The sequence below is a fragment of the Pelodiscus sinensis genome, chromosome 17, assembly GCF_052426305.1.
Source record: "Pelodiscus sinensis isolate ZL-2025 chromosome 17, ASM5242630v1, whole genome shotgun sequence".
NCBI lineage: Eukaryota > Metazoa > Chordata > Testudines > Trionychidae > Pelodiscus > Pelodiscus sinensis.
The window spans coordinates 20,521,320-20,540,014 of record NC_143068.1 but is presented as its reverse complement, the minus strand read 5'-3'; the positions used below and the strand labels follow the sequence as shown (position 1 = coordinate 20,540,014).

Genomic DNA, 18,695 nt, shown 5'->3' with positions numbered 1-18,695 from the left:
GGGGGGGGCGTGCCCGGTGGCCCCCGAAGAGAGACTCGGTTACAAGGATCAAGACACTATTGGTAGTCTTTGGGTTAGTGGATAGACCACTATGGGGACCATTATGACTCTGTTCCTGCAGGTGACTTTGGACAAGTCACTTCCCATCTTTGTGCTTTGATTTCCGCACCTGTAACATGGGGATAATCATAGAATTGTAGGACTGGAAGGGACATTGAGAGGTCAGCAAGTCCAGTTCATCTGTACTCATGGCAGGACTGAGCACCATCTAGATCATGGGTTCCCAAACTGGGGGGACATGAAGAAATTCCAGAGGGGGCCCTCATCAACTTTTTCTGCCTCAGTCAGTTCATTTTTTTTTGCTCAACACGTTTTGCTGCTATTTTTGGAGGGGTGGGAGGCGTGAGGGTTTTTCAAAAATCAAAAAGGGGGCGTGATGAAGAAAAGTTTGGGAACCACTGATCTAGATCATCCCTGACAGGTATCTGTCTAACCTACTCCTAAAAAATCTCCAATGATGGAGATTCCACAACCTCCCTAGCCAATTTATTCCAATGTTTAATTACCCTGACAGGAAGTTTTTCCTGATGTCCAATCTAAACCTTCTTGCCCTGTCCACAGAGGTTAAGAAGACTAATTCTTCTCCTTCCACCTTGTAACAACCTTCCCCATTCAGTCTTCTCTTTTTTCTAAACTAAACAAATCCATTTCTTTCAATCTTTCCTCATAGGTCAGGATACAGTACTCCTGTTGAGGCCTAATCAGTGCAGCATAGAGTGAATTATTACTTACGTACAATGTTCCTGCTAATATATTCCAGAATGATGGTGATTATTACTTATCACCTTATTGATTTCTAGATGTTTGCAACCATTCCTTAGTTATTTCCTCCATTATCTTTCCTGGTAGAGAAGTTATGCTGACTGATCTGTAATTCACTGGGTTGTCCTTATTTCCCTTTTTTTATATGGGTACTTCTGGAATCTCTTCCATTTCCCATGATTTTTCAAAGGTAATTGCTAATGGCTCAGATATCTTTTCAGTCAGCTCCTGAGTATTCTAGGATGCCTTTCATCAGTACTTGGTGACTTGAAGGCATTTAGCTTTTCTAAGTAATTTTTAACGCATTCTTTCCTTATTTTAGTTTCTGAACATGCCCCATTTTCACTGATGATACTGACTTCCTCTATAAAGTGCTCTGAGAGCTACTTATGAAAAGTACAATATGAGAGCAAGGTGGTAGCATTTGTATTGGGCTGGGCACTACACGAGTACATTAATAAAAGAAAGACACTGCCATCAAGAGCTCATAGTCTAAGACAAGTAACAAGTAGCTGTGGTAGGCAATTGGGAAGGGGAGGAGGTTAATGGCCATAAGTCTAGCTGTGTTCACAGGTAGGTGGCTTTGAGTTAATTACACATTTTGTGACTAATTTTTAAAATTAATTTTCATAAAGAAACAGACAATAAAAATGTAAAAGATAAATGAGACACAGCTTGCATACCTATCCACATGCTGCACATTCCATTGGACAGCCAATAAAATCATGCCATTACCCAACTTTACAACATATCAATCTGTAAGCTGAGGCAATAATGTTTAGGTGGGGTATCAATAATAATAAAAATATGTATACAAATAGGCAAAAAAAGGAAGGTATGGGGCATTAAAGGGGGTAAGCCGAGAGTCAGGTAGAAGGGGGAAGTTTGGCATTTCGGGGCTATCAGAACGTTCTTTATCCAAATATTTCAATAAACCTGGTTCACTTCAGTTAAAATTCAGATAATTGCTCTCTCTGCCAGTAAGCTATTTTTAGTTTTGCTACTAACTCAGACAGGTCTAAATATCATGGGTCTGTCCTGAACATAAACCTACTTCTACATTTTTGTAACGTTGTACACTCAGTAATCAACCACTCTCTTACTTCAGCAGCAGGGAGGGTTTCAGATATACAAGTTAAGAGAATACAGTGGGGCTGTCGCAGTATAAGTTACTACATAAGTTACTGGGTAAGGAGAAGCATACACATCTATGGCCATGCAGTATAATGTCTGGAAGGATCCCAGACAAATCTTCACATTGTTAAGTATTTTAAAATGCAATAGCGTCACAGTTAGTATTTGCTTCCTTCAGGGGAGTCTCATACTAATGACTGAATACAGCTGTTATACTTGTGATTACCATAAGAAGTGGGGCCTAAACATGTCTTGCATCTCTGACAGCCAAATTAATAATAATAAATAATAATATAAAAAGCGGTCACATAAATAAGCCTCTCTTCGGCTAGAAAGCAGAGCTGTCAGAAACAGTTGAATGGCCGAACTTTCATTGGCATTTTGAAGGGAAGCTGGAAGCGGCCTTTCTTTTCTTTCACTCAGATCTTATAAAGAACAGTTCTTCCCACCTGGCAGCTGGATTTACCTTAAGGAAAACTTTGGATGCTGAGTCATCTGAGTGACTGTTCTCCCTCCTTCTTTTAAATCTGAGTGGCTTGTTTGGTTTGGTTTCCAAATACTGTAAATGGGATTCTTCTCCTGCTACTTCCCCCTGTGTAGTAGGAAACTAAGGGGAAATACATTTCTGGGTAAGAAGTTGGATGGAGGCAGAGTGGTACATCTAGGGCTCATAGGCTGTAGACTGCAGACCATTTCTTCTTTTAGTTGACTTATTAAGGCCTGTTGGTTTGGGACAAGAAGGACTGGAATTAGAATGCTCTCCCTATCATTGCCACAAAGTTCAGAGCAGCCATAATGTGCCTCCTAATGACAGTAGTGCAGTCACAGATGGCTGTGGCGACGTTACACTTGCGCTACACTGAATATGAATATCCTTTCTTTTTTTTTTTATTTTTATGGGGCACGTACCTTGTGACAACTTGGTTCTAAAACCTTCTTTGCCAACATGATTTCCTGCCTGTTGAACATGTTCTATTTATGGGTCTTTCTTATGGTTGTTATGGCAACCAGTTGCCAGTTACTGGCATCCTTTACAGGCCTGTGTAATGAGCAGTAGGTTTAAGTGCTGCACCTGCTGACTCTTAGCATTGCTGATAGCTTCAAGAGGTCAAAAATCCATAAGAATGGCAGAGCCAAACACTTGAACATGGTGGTTCAATGCAGCATCACATCTTAGAGTAAGGTTCCATCTGAAAACTTGGTATTTATTATACTGAAGCGGGATTCATTCATTGTTAGTTTTGAGAAGGGTGAAATTAATTTTAGACACATGCACTCCTGAGGTCTTTCTGTCTTTTTATTTCTGGGCTGTGATAGCTCCTTACTCTCCTCCAGGCCCTATGCTCTTCCAATTGATTTCCCTTTGCTTCTGCAGCCTGGTGCTTTGCCTGTTTTTGTGCCTCCCTCTAGTAACTGGAAGAGCCTTTTTCATTCTGTAGTCTATACAACTTCTTTCTCCATTTGCTAATCTCATTCTCAGGACACCTTCCATCACCCACCTCCACTCCAGTGCTTAACCTAATGTGATTTGGGGGTCTGTAGGAGACACCAACTAATGTTCATCTTGTGCTTTATGCATTAGGACAATGATCTATAAGCATTTAAAATTTTCTTATCAGTGACTCAGCTGCTTGAGGTTGAGCCTGAGCGCTCTGAATCTAAAACCATGATTCCCACACAGCCTAAGCCAAAGAACCACCTCTATTAGCAAGATGGCATTATATGAGCCTTAAATCCTTTTGTCTGAACCACTAAGGCAGAGATGGGGAAGCTTTTTTGGGTCGGAGGCCACTGACACACAGAAAAATCATTCGAAGGCCTCACACAAGTGAGAAGTGGACCCACCCCCTCATTGTAGCTCCTGACTCCACATTCTCCTTGCACACCAGAGCCTAGGGGCGGCCCAGCCTAGTAAATTTTGTGTGCTTCAGTCCCCAGGGAGATAGCAGGGGGTGAGGAGCACCAGCACAGTCTCCCCAATGCTGGGGGTGGGCCCTGAGTCTTGGGGGCTGGATCCAGGCATGCTGAGGGCCGCATCCAGCCCCCTTATCCTGAGGTTCTCCATCCCTTCACTAGGGGGATACAAAGACCATTACTCCCAAGAACCTCAAGGGAATCAGGAGAACTCCAAGCAGAACTGGAGGCAAATGGCAGAAAAATACATTGGTTCTGGCAGTCAATGGCAAGAAAGTTGTGGTTTCTTTTTCAATCTCCCATGGGTGCTTTGAGGAATCTCAGTGGCATCTGTGAGGTTCCAGGGTGAGACAGTTGGAGTTGGATGTCAGGGAGAGCAGAGATGGATTTGAGAGTATTGATCCAAACTATGAAGTTTTTGAGGCTTTCATACCACTGTCTGGCATGTAGGAACACCACACAGGAATTGCAGCAGTTCACATTATGCTTTTTGTGGAAGGCTTCAAGGAACAGAAAAACTGTGCTGTGCCTGCCCTTCCCTTTGGGGGGAATCTCCTCTTTCTATTTTAATTTTGGTCATGTGCTTATTATAGCTATTTTCCAATTAGTTTCTCTTACTAATAGTTGCCATATTACATCCAGTCAAAGAGTAGTAGCAGTCCTAGGTTTTAATACTGAGCAACTACACAGTGGGGCACTGTCATTTTTCTTGCACAAATGATTATGAGAAAGGAAGGTTTTAGTGCTGTAATAATGAGCCTGGAGGGAGAGAGAAGAGAGCCAGTCCCTCAGAGGACCGCAGCAGGTCATGTTAGAGTCTCCTAGTATTTTCTTTTTCTGTCTGTGTGATTCTAATGTACTTTCTAAGAGCAGTAATATGTCCTCCGCCTTCACCTCCTGGCACCCCGTGAGTCTTTATTTTATTCTCAATCACAGGGGTGGGCAATAATTTCACTGGTCTACAATTTTTTAGAAGTCGTCTGCTTCAGAGATAAAATGTGCTCTTTATTATGTATTTTGATGTGCTGAATTCAAATATGACAATTAAAACAACTGATTGGCTACTGTTTCCAATATATTTAAGTTTTTACATTTTACGTCTATGTATATTGTGTAGAGTTTTAATTATAAATTGTAAACCTAGGTCTTTTCATGTGTTTATGGTTGCTTTCCATGATGATATTTCACCTGTCCTGTTTATGTAACACTTTAAAATCAGCAAAAGGGTTATATAAATAAAATTTATTATGAAACAAAAGGCAAACAACTATTATGTACATAGTTTAGTCCTATTCAGTGTCTACTCGTCGCTTCTTGGCTTGTCTTTTGTATTCATTAAACGGAGCATCTTGTCACTGTCCAGCAATTGTCTGCAAGCATTGATGGGCTCCATTTGCCCTGATAGTGTTTCTCCATTGTTGCAATGTCCTGGTGAAATCGCTTGCTGTGCTCGTCACTCACTGCTCCGCTGTTCGGTGGAAAAAATCTAGATGAGAGTGCAAAAAATGTATCTTTAGTGACATGTTGCAACCAAGGCTTTTGTATGCCTTGAAGAGGTTTTCCACCAACAACCTGTAGTTGTCTGCCTTGTTGTTTCAGAGAAAATGTATTGCCACTAACTGGAAGGCTTTCCATGCCGTCTTTTCCTTGCCACGCAGTGCATGTGTAAGCGGGGGAATGATCCCGCTATTGTGGGGAACTTTCCTGGCTTCTATACACCCCGGTGAAATGAACCAGCGAAAGGATCTGAGTCCCCGCTCCCACTTCCTTTACCCCACGGCTCCCTGATCCTGAGGGCTCCCCCTCCACTCTCCTGAGTAGCAGAGCCCTTGAAACCCCAACAAGGCTGGGCCCAGGTTTCCTGGGGCTTAATCCCTGACCTTGTAGTCACTAGGGGCAGGAGTTAGGGTGTCCCCACTCCGAGGTGCTCTCTTTACACTACAGCCCTTCTTGGCCCAGTGATCACTTCATAAGGTTCAAAGCAAATACAATTTATTAAACATCAACTGATTAAAGAGAATAGAATAAGAAACAATGAGAATGGTTAAATGAGAACACAGCCCTGCTCTGTAGCACAGGGACATCAACACAGCAGTCTGCAGAGTGTAAGGACAGTTCACAGTCTCTTCCTTAGGAGCCCTGGATGTGCTGCAAGGGACTGCAGGCTGGACACGCTTGCACTGGCAGTGACCACACAGCCTCAGTCTCTAAGTGGCCAGACCCCTCTCCCAGTCCAGAGCCTTTCCCCACACTTTGCAGGTCCCAGTAGCTCACCACATCCAGCTGCAGGCTGTGCTGCTTGGCCAGTTCCAGCTCCTTGTGTTGCTTCTCTGTTCCTTTTGGCTCTGAGCACTGCCAGTCTGCTGCTCAACACAGGCTCTGCACTCCCTGTGCTGTGTACACCTGGCTCTGCTACTGCAAAACTGCCCCTCAGCACAGCTTGCACTCCTCTTAGCAGTGTCTCAGCTCTCTGTTCCTTTTGCAGGACTTCTTCATACAGCTTGCACTGCTCTTTTCAGCTCTCTGTCTTTGCAGGACCTCTTCTGCACACAGCTTGTTTGTTCAGAGACAGAGCCAGAACAATCCCAGCTCACAGGGAGGACGGGGCCTGGCCTCTCCCCTTCCTCACTGGCCTGTCCAACCTGTCAATCAGGCTGAGCTGGAGTGTTGGCTGCTTTCCATTGTCTCTGGGGTCAATCAGTCTCATGAACTCTTCCCCTTCAGATACTGCGAGCTGGCAAACCAAAAACTCCCACAGAGTTTTAGTAAGGGGTAACAGTCCCCTTACACATGGTCAAATGCATCATCTCGAAGAAGTTCACGAATCTGAGGACCAACAAAGACACCTTCCTTTATCTTAGCGTCACTTAACCGTGGAAATTTTCCACGGAGGTACTTGAAAGCTGCTTGTGTTTTGTCCATGGCCTTGACAAAGTTCTTTATCAGACCCAGCTTGATGTGTAAGGGTGGTGTCAGGGGGTCCGCACCCCCGTGCGCCTCAGTGCCCCCTGACTGTCTTCATATAGCCCATCTCAGGGCAGAATACAGTCTGTATGGGTTGCTCATCATAGGCACATGGGCTTATCTCCGTGGCCCTGCTTACCTAAGTCAGGCTGCCACCTGTCTCCACGCCCGGGCCTTTCCTTCGACCCCTCCTCAGGGTAGCCTTAGCTGGCCTTCTCCCAGCTCTCACTGGCTAGCCCCAGGAGGTCTCCCTCCAGGGAGCTCCTGCTTCCTCCACAGCCAGTCCCTCACTGGCCCCTCTCCTTCCCCCTGAGCAACCTGGGCTTCTCTATATATATACACACAAGCCAGCTGTGCTCCTACTCGCCCTAATGGATTCAGCTGGCTTCTCTCAGCCATGCATGCAGTCCTGGATCTTTGCCAGCTGGGCTCTCCCCTGCCCTAATAGGTTCAGCTGGCTTCTACCAGCCCTTTGTGCAGTCCTGGATCTTTGCCAGCTGGGCCCTCTCTAGCCCTAATTAGCTCCCGCTGGCCTTCTCTCTGTTAGCCCCGGCTCCGGGCCGGAGTCCGAGTATTAAAGGGCCAGTGCAGGGCAGGCGCCCTGTCACACACCTTCCCCTTCGGACCGAGCTTCCCTTCTTCGGCCGGCCTCCACCCGGCCTCCCCTATGCCCTCTCTCAGGGTCTGGTTTCTCCTCCTGGCCCCACCACCGCCAGGTCTGCCCTCGCTGCCTCAGAGCACGCCCCACAATGTCAGAGTGTTGGCCGGTGCACTCCCCAGAGGGCCACCCCGTCAATGTTAGTGTGGGGCGGCAATGCCCCATCGCTCACCCCCTTTTCCAGCACTCCAGCCCTTCCCGCCAGCTCGTTAGTCTCTATGGACCTAGAAAAAAAGTCGGCATTGTTATGGGCTTTCCCCGGTCTGTGGCAGACCTCAAACTTATATGGTTGTAAGGCCAAATACCACCTCATAATCCTAGGGTTGGTCTCCTTCATTGTCTGCAGCCATCGTAAGGGCGCATGGTCCGTTACTAATGTGAACGTTCCCCCTAGCAGGTAATAGCGCAGGGTCTCTATCGCCCACTTAGCTGCTAGGGCCTCCTTTTCAATCGTGGCATACTGTTGTTCCCGTGGGAGTAATTTTCTACTTAAATACAGGATGGGGTGTTCCTCCCCTTCCTGCTCCTGTGACAGTACGGCTCCGATCCCTCTATCTGACGCATCTGTCTGTACTACAAACGGTTTTGTAAAATCGGGTTGATGGAGAACCGGTGACTGCGTCAGTTGGTATTTTAACGCTCTAAACGCATTTTCGCACTGCGAGGTCCACTGGACTCTTTGGGGTCTTGTATTCTGGGTCAGATCTGTCAAGGGCGCTGCAATCGTGGCGAAATTGGGTATAAATCTCCGGTAATATCCGGCTAGACCCAGAAACTGGCGGACTTGCCTTTTTGTGGTGGGGGCTTTATAATCTCGCAGGGCTTGCACCTTGTCCACCTGGGGTTTTATCCTTCCCCGTCCCACCCGGTAGCCTAGGTAGGACACCTCTCTTTGTCCAAAATGGCACTTACTTGGGTTAGCCGTGAGCTTGGCCGTGGCCAGCGCCCCAAGGACCGCCTTCAAATGCCGCAGATGTTCCGTCCAGGTTTCACTAAAAATGACAATGTCATCAATGTATGCGGCCGCATACTCACGGTGTTCCTGTAGTACCCTGTCCATTAGCCTCTGGAACGTTGCTGCCACCCCATTCAATCCGAAAGGCATGGTGTTGAATTGGAACAGGCCAAAAGGCGTGGCAAACGCAGTCTTGCTCTCTGAGGCGGGTGTCAGGGGAATTTGCCAGTAGCCTTTGGTTAGGTCTAGCGTAGATATGTAGTGGGCCTTGCCCAGCCGCTCCAGCAGTTCGTTTACTCGTGGCATAGGATATGCATCAAATCGCGAGATTGCATTAATCTTCCGAAAGTCTATGCAAAATCGTATAGTGCCGTCGGGTTTAGGGACCAATACAATGGGGCTACGCCACTCACTCTTAGATTCCCTGATCACCCCCATTTGCAGCATCCGCTGCAGCTCTTCCTGAACTGGTCTCCACATTTTCCGGGGCAGGGGTCGTATGTGGTCCCGGATCTTCTTACCTGGGGTTGTCGCAATGTGGTGACTCATCAAGGGGGTCTTACCCGGTTGTGTGGTTAGGACCTGGTCAAAATCCCGAAGGAGGGAGTTCAGCTCCTTCTGCTGTTCTTCCGTCAGTTCGGCCCCAATGTGCGCTGTCCCTTCTGCCTTCAAGTCGCCTCCCCAGGGTCCGAGTTCCGGTTCTGGTGGCTGTAAGGTAATAAGCATACCCTCTCGGGCGTTCCACTTCTTTAGTAAATTGACATGATAAATTTGTTTGTCCTTTCGTTTTCCCGATAATTTGATTTCATAATCCACTGGGCCTACCTGCCGTAGAACCTCAAAGGGCCCTTGCCATTTGGCCAACAATTTTGAGTCTGGCGCCGGTAATAGCAGGAGTACCCTGTCCCCCGGTTGGAATGTCCTGGGTTTGGCGCCCCTGTCATAATACTGGGCTTGCTTATTTTGGGCCTGAAGGAGGTTCTCCCTAGCTAGCTCCCCTACAGTCCGGAGTCGCCTTTGCAAGTCCAAGATATAGGGCACTGTACCCGTCACCCTGGAATCCTGTTCCTCCCAGTTCTCCCGCAATAAGTCCAGGATCCCCCGGGGTTGGCGGCCGTAAAGCAACTCAAATGGAGAGAATCCCGTTGAGGCTTGGGGCACCTCTCGTACCGCAAACAACAGTGCCGGTAGTAATAAGTCCCAATCCTTTGGGTCGAGCTCCACAAACCGCCGCAACATACTTTTTAATGTCTTATTGAAACGTTCAACAAGTCCATCTGTTTGCGGGTGGTAAACTGAGGTACGCAGGGTCTTAATGTTTAAGAGGCGGCAAAGCTCCGCCATCAGTTTGGAAGTCACATTGGTCCCTTGGTCAGTTAATATCTCCCTGGGGAGTCCCACCCGGGAGAATACCTGTACCAATTCACGCGCCAGCGTCGCTGCCAACGTGTTCTTAAGGGGGACCGCCTCAGGGTATCGGGTGGCATAGTCGATTATGACCAGTATATACTGGTGCCCCCGTCGGGACCTCTCCAGGGGACCTACCAGATCTAAAGCCACCCTGTCAAATGGCACCTCCACCACGGGAAGAGGGACTAGAGGGGCTTTCGGCACTCCTCCCTGAGCCGTCCGTTGGCATTCAGGGCAGGACTCACAGAAGTCTCTGACCTCTTTATAAATCCCAGGCCAAAAGAACCGCTGCATTATGCGTTGTAGAGTCTTCTCTCGCCCCAAATGTCCAGCCCAGGGGTTCGCATGTGCTAGGTCTAATACCTGCCTCCGATACCGAGCGGGAACCAGCAACTGGCTAACCTCTGTCTGTCCGTCGGTCGACCGGGCGATCCGGTATAGTCGATCGGCTCTTACCTCGAATCGCGGTGTTGGTCGAACAGCTGCCCCCGTACTGGGGTCCCCAGTCTCTCTTGCCCCTTGTTCCCAGGCATGGGTTAAGGAGGGATCTTCCCGTTGGTCTCTCACGAAGTCCTCATCCCCTCCTATTTCCTCCGAACTGAGGATTTTCTCCGGGCACGGTTCCTCCTCGGGACCTTGGGGTGCTCCCCTTTCCCGGCCTTCCGTCCCTGCTGGTGATGGTGGCCCCTGCTTCTCCCAGTCTCGCAGGATGCGTCTGAAACCCGGCCAGTCCCGGCCCAGTAGCACTGGGTACACCAGCTTTGGGGCCAACGCTACCCTGCAGATCACCTCATCTACCCCATCCGACAACCGGACCCAACCCGTGGGGTAGGTGCTAACATCCCCATGGATGCATTGCATTGATATGGATCCCCCGGCCGCCTCCCACTCTGGGACCAGCTCGGATCGTACCATTGTCTGGCTGCACCCCGAATCTACCAGGGCGGTCACTGGCCTCCCCTCTAGCCATACCTGTCGGGTGATCTTTGTCCCGTCCCGCAGTCTTGCCCGTAGGTCAGCAGCCATCACCTGTCCATACGCACCCTCTGTGTGGGGGTCGTACCTTCGCTGGCCGCTTGATGGTCCCCGCCCCTCACGCTGCGGGGTAGGACCCCAGTCTGGGCTTCCTTGCGCGTTGGTTTCGCCCAGGCCCAAACCGCCTTCCGCCCGTCTCCTAGTTTCTCTTACCATCCCGGGTCGGTGGTTCTGAGTCCTTTCCCTGGCGGTTGGTTGCCGCCACCTTCCCCAGGTCCTCTCAGGGCACAGCCTCCGAATGTGGCCCGGCTTCCCGCAGGCCCAACATGTCCACGCCTCCCCTGTTGTCTTCACAGGGGCTGCTCTCCCTTTATCCCTATTAGCTGGCTCCCACCCCGTAGGGACACTCCCTCCTCAGGTGTCCCCTGTGCCCACAGGCAAAACAAGTTCTCAGGCGCGGCCCCAGCCCCCAACGCTTGGAGCCTGGTTTGCTATGGAGCTCGAGGTCACCCCTTTGTCGTGGCCTGCTCCCCTTTTCCCATGGCCCCGCCTGTAGGGCCTCCCAGGCCCTCCAATACTTATTCATCATCCACTTTTTTTTTTTTTTTTTTTCCAACTCCCCGTTCCAGTCCTGTGGTCTACCGACCACTATTTACTCGCAATAAACCCCTTTTCGGTCAGGGTGGGGTTATACTGCCCCCATTCTCCACCATCTGTCAGGGGGTCCGCACCCCCGTGCGCCTCAGTGCCCCCTGACTGTCTTCATATAGCCCATCTCAGGGCAGAATACAGTCTGTATGGGTTGCTCATCATAGGCACATGGGCTTATCTCCGTGGCCCTGCTTACCTAAGTCAGGCTGCCACCTGTCTCCACGCCCGGGCCTTTCCTTCGACCCCTCCTCAGGGTAGCCTTAGCTGGCCTTCTCCCAGCTCTCACTGGCTAGCCCCAGGAGGTCTCCCTCCAGGGAGCTCCTGCTTCCTCCACAGCCAGTCCCTCACTGGCCCCTCTCCTTCCCCCTGAGCAACCTGGGCTTCTCTATATATATACACACAAGCCAGCTGTGCTCCTACTCGCCCTAATGGATTCAGCTGGCTTCTCTCAGCCATGCATGCAGTCCTGGATCTTTGCCAGCTGGGCTCTCCCCTGCCCTAATAGGTTCAGCTGGCTTCTACCAGCCCTTTGTGCAGTCCTGGATCTTTGCCAGCTGGGCCCTCTCTAGCCCTAATTAGCTCCCGCTGGCCTTCTCTCTGTTAGCCCCGGCTCCGGGCCGGAGTCCGAGTATTAAAGGGCCAGTGCAGGGCAGGCGCCCTGTCACAGGTGGTAACAAAATCTTCCTTGATTCAACAAGTGGTGGATGCTGAACACTTTTCCTCCCAGTCTCCAATGACTGTCGGAGTGGCCAATCTCCCTTGATGTAGTGGGAATCTCTTGCACTACTATCCCATTCACAGAGAAAACAGCAGTACTTTGTGTATCCAGTCTGCAGACCAAGAAAGAGAGCAACAACCTTCAAATCACCACAAAGCTGCCACTGATGTTGGTCATAGTTTATGCACCTCAAAAGTTTTTTCATGTTGTCATAAGTTTCCTTCACATAGACTGCATGACCAACTGAAACTGATGGCAAAACATTACCATTATGCAGCAAAACATCCATGACTTCTAGGAATAACATGATGCAATTCATATCACGTATGACGCAATACCAGCTTCAGATTGCATCATTCATTGTTTTGCCTAAAATGCAAGTACTGTCCAAACCCAGTCTCAGATTTATTCATAGATCCAGTCAAAGATGTATTTTAGTCATTTCTGGTTTAAATTGAGATCCCTTCCCTTTATAACTCACTTATCCTCAGCCATTCGCAAGTCAAGGGTCGTATATACTGACCCAATAGCATATCTTGAAAACTAGAGCCAATCAACAATTTTAAGCATCATTTTCGTTCTCAGTGACCCAGAATTAGTAAAGTTTGACTAGTTTTATTTCAGAAGCATTTTGGCTGTAGAGCAGTGTTTTCAATGCTGGGACTACTCCAAGAATTTGGTAAGTGGTCAGAGACCACACTTTTTTACGATATTAATGGAGGGACTGGGAGGGAGGGAATTTGGATGCAAGAGGGGGTTGTGACCTGAGACACAGGGTTAAGATGCAGGATGGGTCTGGGATGCCAGGTGCAGGCTCGGGCCAGGACGGCCTTACCATAGGCAGCTCCTGGCTGAAGGCCAGATGGACAAAAACCCTACCTGTAGGTACTCTGGTTATCATTTGGGTGGCATCTGAATCTCTCTTGAGTGGCCGCACAAGCATACAGCTTACAGGGAACACTGCTGATAAAGCATTTGAATGATTTGCAAGCACAGTGCTAAATTTTGAGCAAAAAGCCCCAAAGAAAACCCATGTTCGGATGCCACCCAGCTGATTACCAGAGCGCCCACAGGTAGGAGTTTTGTTTCTGCTGGTGATGCACATTTGTATTTATTCTGCACATGGATGGAAAATATCTGCACATGGATGGTAAAGATTAGAGGGAACATTGCTTGTCAATAATGTTGCCTGTTACATTTTGGAGGTGCTTAATTCAGTTTAGGGCCTAGGTATTTAATTGTTCCCCAACACTAAACATAATTGCAAAATGGTCTGAACTGCATGCAGCAGCGTTTCTTAAACTTTTTAAGATGGAGGAACAACAAACAATTTTCTTATAGGGAACAAGGATTTTTTTGTCGACCAAAAAAACAACAACAACAAAAGCCAGCCCCAGGGAAAATTTGTCGAGCAAAACAAACAAACAAACAAAACCCCCACTGGACCAGGAGAGAGGGTAGAGGAGGGGACTTGGGGCAAGGTGTTTGCCCAGGAGGGGACTTGGGGCAGGATGTCAGAGCAAGCTGGGAATGTGGGGTCTTGGCAGGGGCAGGGGAAGGGGAGCAAGGTGGGGTTTGGGTGTGGGGTCTGGGCATGAGGGGGGATGCTTACCTGGCTTGGCACCCTGCTGCAGCAGGGAGAGCCTCCAGGGAGCTTGCTCTTGTTCTTTGGGGTGGTGGGAGGGGAAAGAGAGCTCAGTTCCCCCCTCTCCTCCCATGCCCGGGAACAGGAACCCAGTGCAGCTGCAGCACCAGGTCAGGCTTCCTGCTGGCAGGGCGGGGGGGAGGGGGTGGGTGAGGGAGAGTAGAAACCCTGACCGTCTGGGCCAGATTAAACTCTGCCACTTCCCCAGCAGGCTTGGGAGGGATGCAGGGGAGAGAGAGCAGCAGCACATGGGGGGCAGCAGAGCCCGAGCGCGCCCTGAGGGGGTGGAGGCAGAGCCTGAGCTGGGTTCCCTACTGCAAGCAGCAGTTTTAAAACGCCGAGGTCCAGGAGCGGCTCCTCAGCTCCAGCCACCCCTCCCGCTCCCAGCTGCAGCAGCCGCCACTGTAAAAGCCGCTGCCTGCACACGTGGAGGAGGAGGCTGCGCAGCACCAGAGGCCCCGTGGGACAGGGGCCATCCCTGTGGGCTGGGGGGAGTGGAAGCAGCTGCAGCGGGACCTGTCTACGGGCTCTGCAGGGGCAGGGGAGCAGAATTTTTTCTGTTCTCTCTGCGGAACCTCTGATTGCCTCGCTGCACACTGATGTGCCGCAGAACACAGTTTAAGAAATGCTGGCATGAAGCATCTGCTTACTCACTCAGTGTCCACCTCTCTCCCCATGCCACGTTTTCACACACACAAGTTGAATGTTTACTTTGATAGCTTTCTCTTATCTGTTTAACATTTAAACAATGTTAAACTCTGATTAACATGACTTGTCAATTAAAAGAGTAGCTTGCACATCTTGCCACGCTTGTTTTTATCCAATTCTTTAATAAAATGCAGAGAGACCATCGTGCTTTATGTAAGATCTAAGATTTGTGTCTGAAATAATTTTGATGATATTGTACCCCAATTTGGTGTGACGGGCAATGATGGGAGGAAGAAACACCATAGTAGACCTGAAATGAGATCATATACAAATGTATAGATTTTATTAGTGCAAGTTGGTCATGTCTTTATTCAAAACACTTAGCTATTCATTACTGCAGTTAACCAATGCCTTTATTCATTGAACCTTTTCTGCTATTTTTGTTTTTTCTTTCATCTGCAAATTATCATTTTCTTACCATACAGTGACCTTGTTATGAGCTAAGGCACTCAAAATTGAATTGCTTCCCCTACCGTCCTTCATTTGATGAAAGTGTCACAGCTGATGTAAACTTATTAAATGATCCCCTATGGAAAAGAACTGAACTTAACTTCTAGGATGGGCTACTTTATCATGGGAGGTGGAGTGGACAGTGAATCTGAAAAGGACTTGCAAGTCATGGTGGATAATTAGCTAACCATGAGCTTCTAGTTAGATGCTGTGGCCCAAAGGGTTAACATAATCCTTGGGTGTGTAAACAAGGAAATATCAAATAGAAATAGAGAGGTGATTCTACCTCTTTATTTGGCATGGGTACAACCATTGCTTTTGACAGAGCCAAAGCAGCGGGGCATGGTCTGGCAGTATTGGGAACTGCTGTCTTAAGTGACTTGCCACAAGATGTCAGAATATGTTAGTGTTAGAGCTGAGTGCGTTTAATATTTATTTATTTTTCTTTCTTTTTATATAGGAATTAGATACAAAGCTCCTGTCAGCTAACTACTAAGCTGTCTGACAAAAAAAGTAGTGTTTTCCAGAGCCTTCGTAGCCACCTGGATAGAGATGATGTGTATGTGGGGAGGGAAAATGGGGTTTGTTTCCTCCCCCCACCATTTGGTGCTTGGCTTGTTCTGAGTATGCTCTGTAACACAGCTGAAGTCTCTGTCTGTAGTCCTCCACCATCATACTCTCTCTTCCCTTCCCCCCTCCATCATGGCATGCACAGGTTGGTCCCCCCCCTACCAAAATCTGAAATGGTGCCCCTGACTATGAGGATAATTGACCATTAAAACAATCTACCAAGGGTTGTGATGGACTTTCCATTACCGGAAATTTTAAAATCACAATTGGATGTTTTTCTAAAAGATATGCTGTAGTTCAAACATGAATTAATTCAGGGAAATCCCATGTTATGCAGGTGAGATGAAATAACAGTCCTTTCTAGCTTGATCTATGAATTGTCACTATGAAACCAATAATTTTAATGGAGGTTAGGTCCATAAAAGGCCATTAGCCAGGGGATAGAAATGGTGTCCCTGGCCTCTGTTTGTCAGAGGCTGGAGAGAGATGGCAGGAAACAAATCACTTGATCAATGTCTTCGGTCCACCCTCTCTGGGGCACCTGGTGCTGGCCACTGTCGGCAGACAGGCTACTGGACTAGATCGACCTATGGTCTGATCCAGTACGGCCATTCTTATGTTCTTAATTCCATAGAAATTATTAAATTCTATAGGGTTTAGAGTAAAGTAGTAACTTTTCCATCAAATATTTAAACAACTCTAAATAATGGAATAAAGAATTCTATGCCTGCTATGAAGTTTGTAGGAAAATTTTTTAAAAATACCGCATTTTGTGTAGGAGATCACTTTCCTTTTCATAAAGACCAGGAGGTCTTAAATTTTGAAATGCACAAAACTTTCAGCCTTTTCCAGACACTCCTGTGAACATTCTCCCCCCGCCCTTAATTATTAAAGCAGCTGGTACAATGAGAAGTAAAATAGCTCAAAACACTCCAAATGTTGCCTTAAAGGTCTGATCAGATGAAAGCTCTGACAATTGTTCACATGTTTGGCAATGAACTCTGTGTAGGGCTATCCTTGAACATTACCCAGAATGCTATTACCTACTTCTCCAATGGGGTGAGCCCATATGAACATGAACTGGCAGTTCTTCAGGCTCTGAATTCACTATCTATTCAATTTTCAGTGCAATTGAAGAAGCTGGTGACCGTCTCTAAAGACTTTGAGTGTTTGGTACCTGGCTGTTGCAGAAGCTGCCTCCTTCCCATTCCAATGGCTAAACTCAGTTGCTGAGTTGGTTCATAAGCTGTTGGTTCATAAGCTGAACATTACGAAGAGGCAGTGTCAGAGCTTTCTTCATGGACAGACCCTTTCTGCAGAATTCATTTTGTGCAACTTTATGAATTCCAGCTGGCAGTATGCAGGTGACAAAATGACTACATCTGTTGTATGTCTGTATTTATTTTAATTACAGTGTTTTCAGCTGGCAGGAAAACTTTACATCCTAACAAAGCAACATTATTTCTATTCAGTTTGTTTCCACTGTGGAATTTTAAAGCATAGCTCTAGTTGTAATTACTGAGTATCTATATGTTGGTAGAAAAGTATCACTTCATAAATATTGAATTGTGCTATTGTGTTTGGTGCATTCAGTGCTTACTTAGAAATAAATTGATAGAAATTAGGTAATTATCACTGGAAATATGCACGAGAATTTAAAAGCGGATAAATAATGAATAGGAATGTCATTTAGTCATTCAGCTTCAAAACCAAATAACATTCTTGTTCTTATCTCATTGGTGCATCCAGTCCAGAAAGCAGAAAAGATTGTGAAGGAAGAAAACAACAAGCAAAAATCAATTTAGGTGTTTTACAGGCATCTATTGTTACCCCCCAAATCAGGCTAGCAATAGGGGTGGAGGAGTCTTGAAGAGTAACAGAGCTGCTTAGTGGATTGCCTCAGTAAACATGAGTCCATGGGTGCTTAAAACTTCTGGAAGTTAAGCCCTGTAAAAGATGATAACCACTTGTACCTTGTATCTACTGAAGTCTGACCCTGTCCCACTTCGGCAAAACGCTTAACAGAGTTTAAGTGTTTGCTCAATATGAGCCCATGTAAGCTAAGTGTCTATCAGTTTAAACTACCTGTACATGTTAAAAAATAGATACATTAATTAGATATTCAGAAACTCATTTTTCTAATAAAATAAAGCTGTATTTGGTGTATAACTATTTTTCACACAGTTGCCCAAAATGCTTAGCTGAGAGAAATAAATGGAGTGAGGAGACAGGAAATAACTAAGATGAGGAAAAAGATATGGGTACCTCTTTTTGATCCCAATAGCTGCTCAAAGTTGGGACCCTGCAGGTTGTTCCAATTGGGAGCAGAAATTGACACAAAGTCTAGTATTTTTGATGCTGTCTTGTTAATGTACAAGGAAGATACAAAATTCTGCTTCTCTGAACACAAGAAGCTGTTTCTTAGTGAATGGCTCCAAGCCTCCTTAACCAGAAGCAGTCTCCTGTGCTTACAGGCTCCTGCTTAACTTTCTTGCTCTGCCTCAGTTCTCCCTGTTTCTAGTCTCCCCACCAGCTAGTCTTTCCCTTACTCAGTAATGCAGCCCCCAGTCTGATCAAAACAGTGCCCATTGGTACCCTCTGCCCACCTAGTTCTAGTTGCTGGGAAGATTCCATTATGCCTTACAACTAACTGTAACTGTGTCTTACAACTATGGCAAGTGAAGAGCATGCTCATATCAATTCCAATGAAGTTTTAACTCAACCCATAATGTTGTTATGCATGGGCTTCAACTATCTTATGTATATCGGAGAGCTCTCCCATTAGCACAATCAAACCATCTCAGTGAGAGAAGGCAGCTGTGTTGGTGGGAGAAGCTGACCTAGTACTGTCCATACTGGTACTTAGCTCAGTGTAATGTACATCATTCAGGGGTGGCTTATTCAAGCTCCTCAGTGACATAAGAAAGCTGTTTCAGAGAGTGGCAGCTGCAGAGGAGAGGAGGCTTTCCATAAGGGTGATCTCAGCTTAGCACGGTATCGACCCTGTGGAAGAACAGACTGCGAGCAGAAGAATAGGCAATGGTAGGACAGAGTAAGTCCCATGGAGGTTGTAAAAACAAAAGGACGTTATTTAGAATTCTTAAGTTAAAACCCCAGCTTT

The 18,695-nt window shown here is 47.2% G+C and overlaps 1 long non-coding RNA gene across 2 annotated transcripts; it reads left to right on the top strand.

The window, feature by feature from the left end:
• Positions 1-2,447: 2,447 nt before the first annotated feature.
• LOC112546877 (uncharacterized) lies at positions 2,448-17,091 on the top strand. 2 transcript variants are annotated; one of them, XR_012896519.2, is made up of 4 exons: positions 2,448-3,134; positions 12,826-12,880; positions 15,465-15,563; positions 16,701-17,091. It is a non-coding gene; the product is annotated as an uncharacterized LOC112546877 (long non-coding RNA). The 2 variants fall into 2 exon arrangements; XR_016347034.1 differs by lacking the exon at positions 15,465-15,563.
• Positions 17,092-18,695: the final 1,604 nt, after the last annotated feature.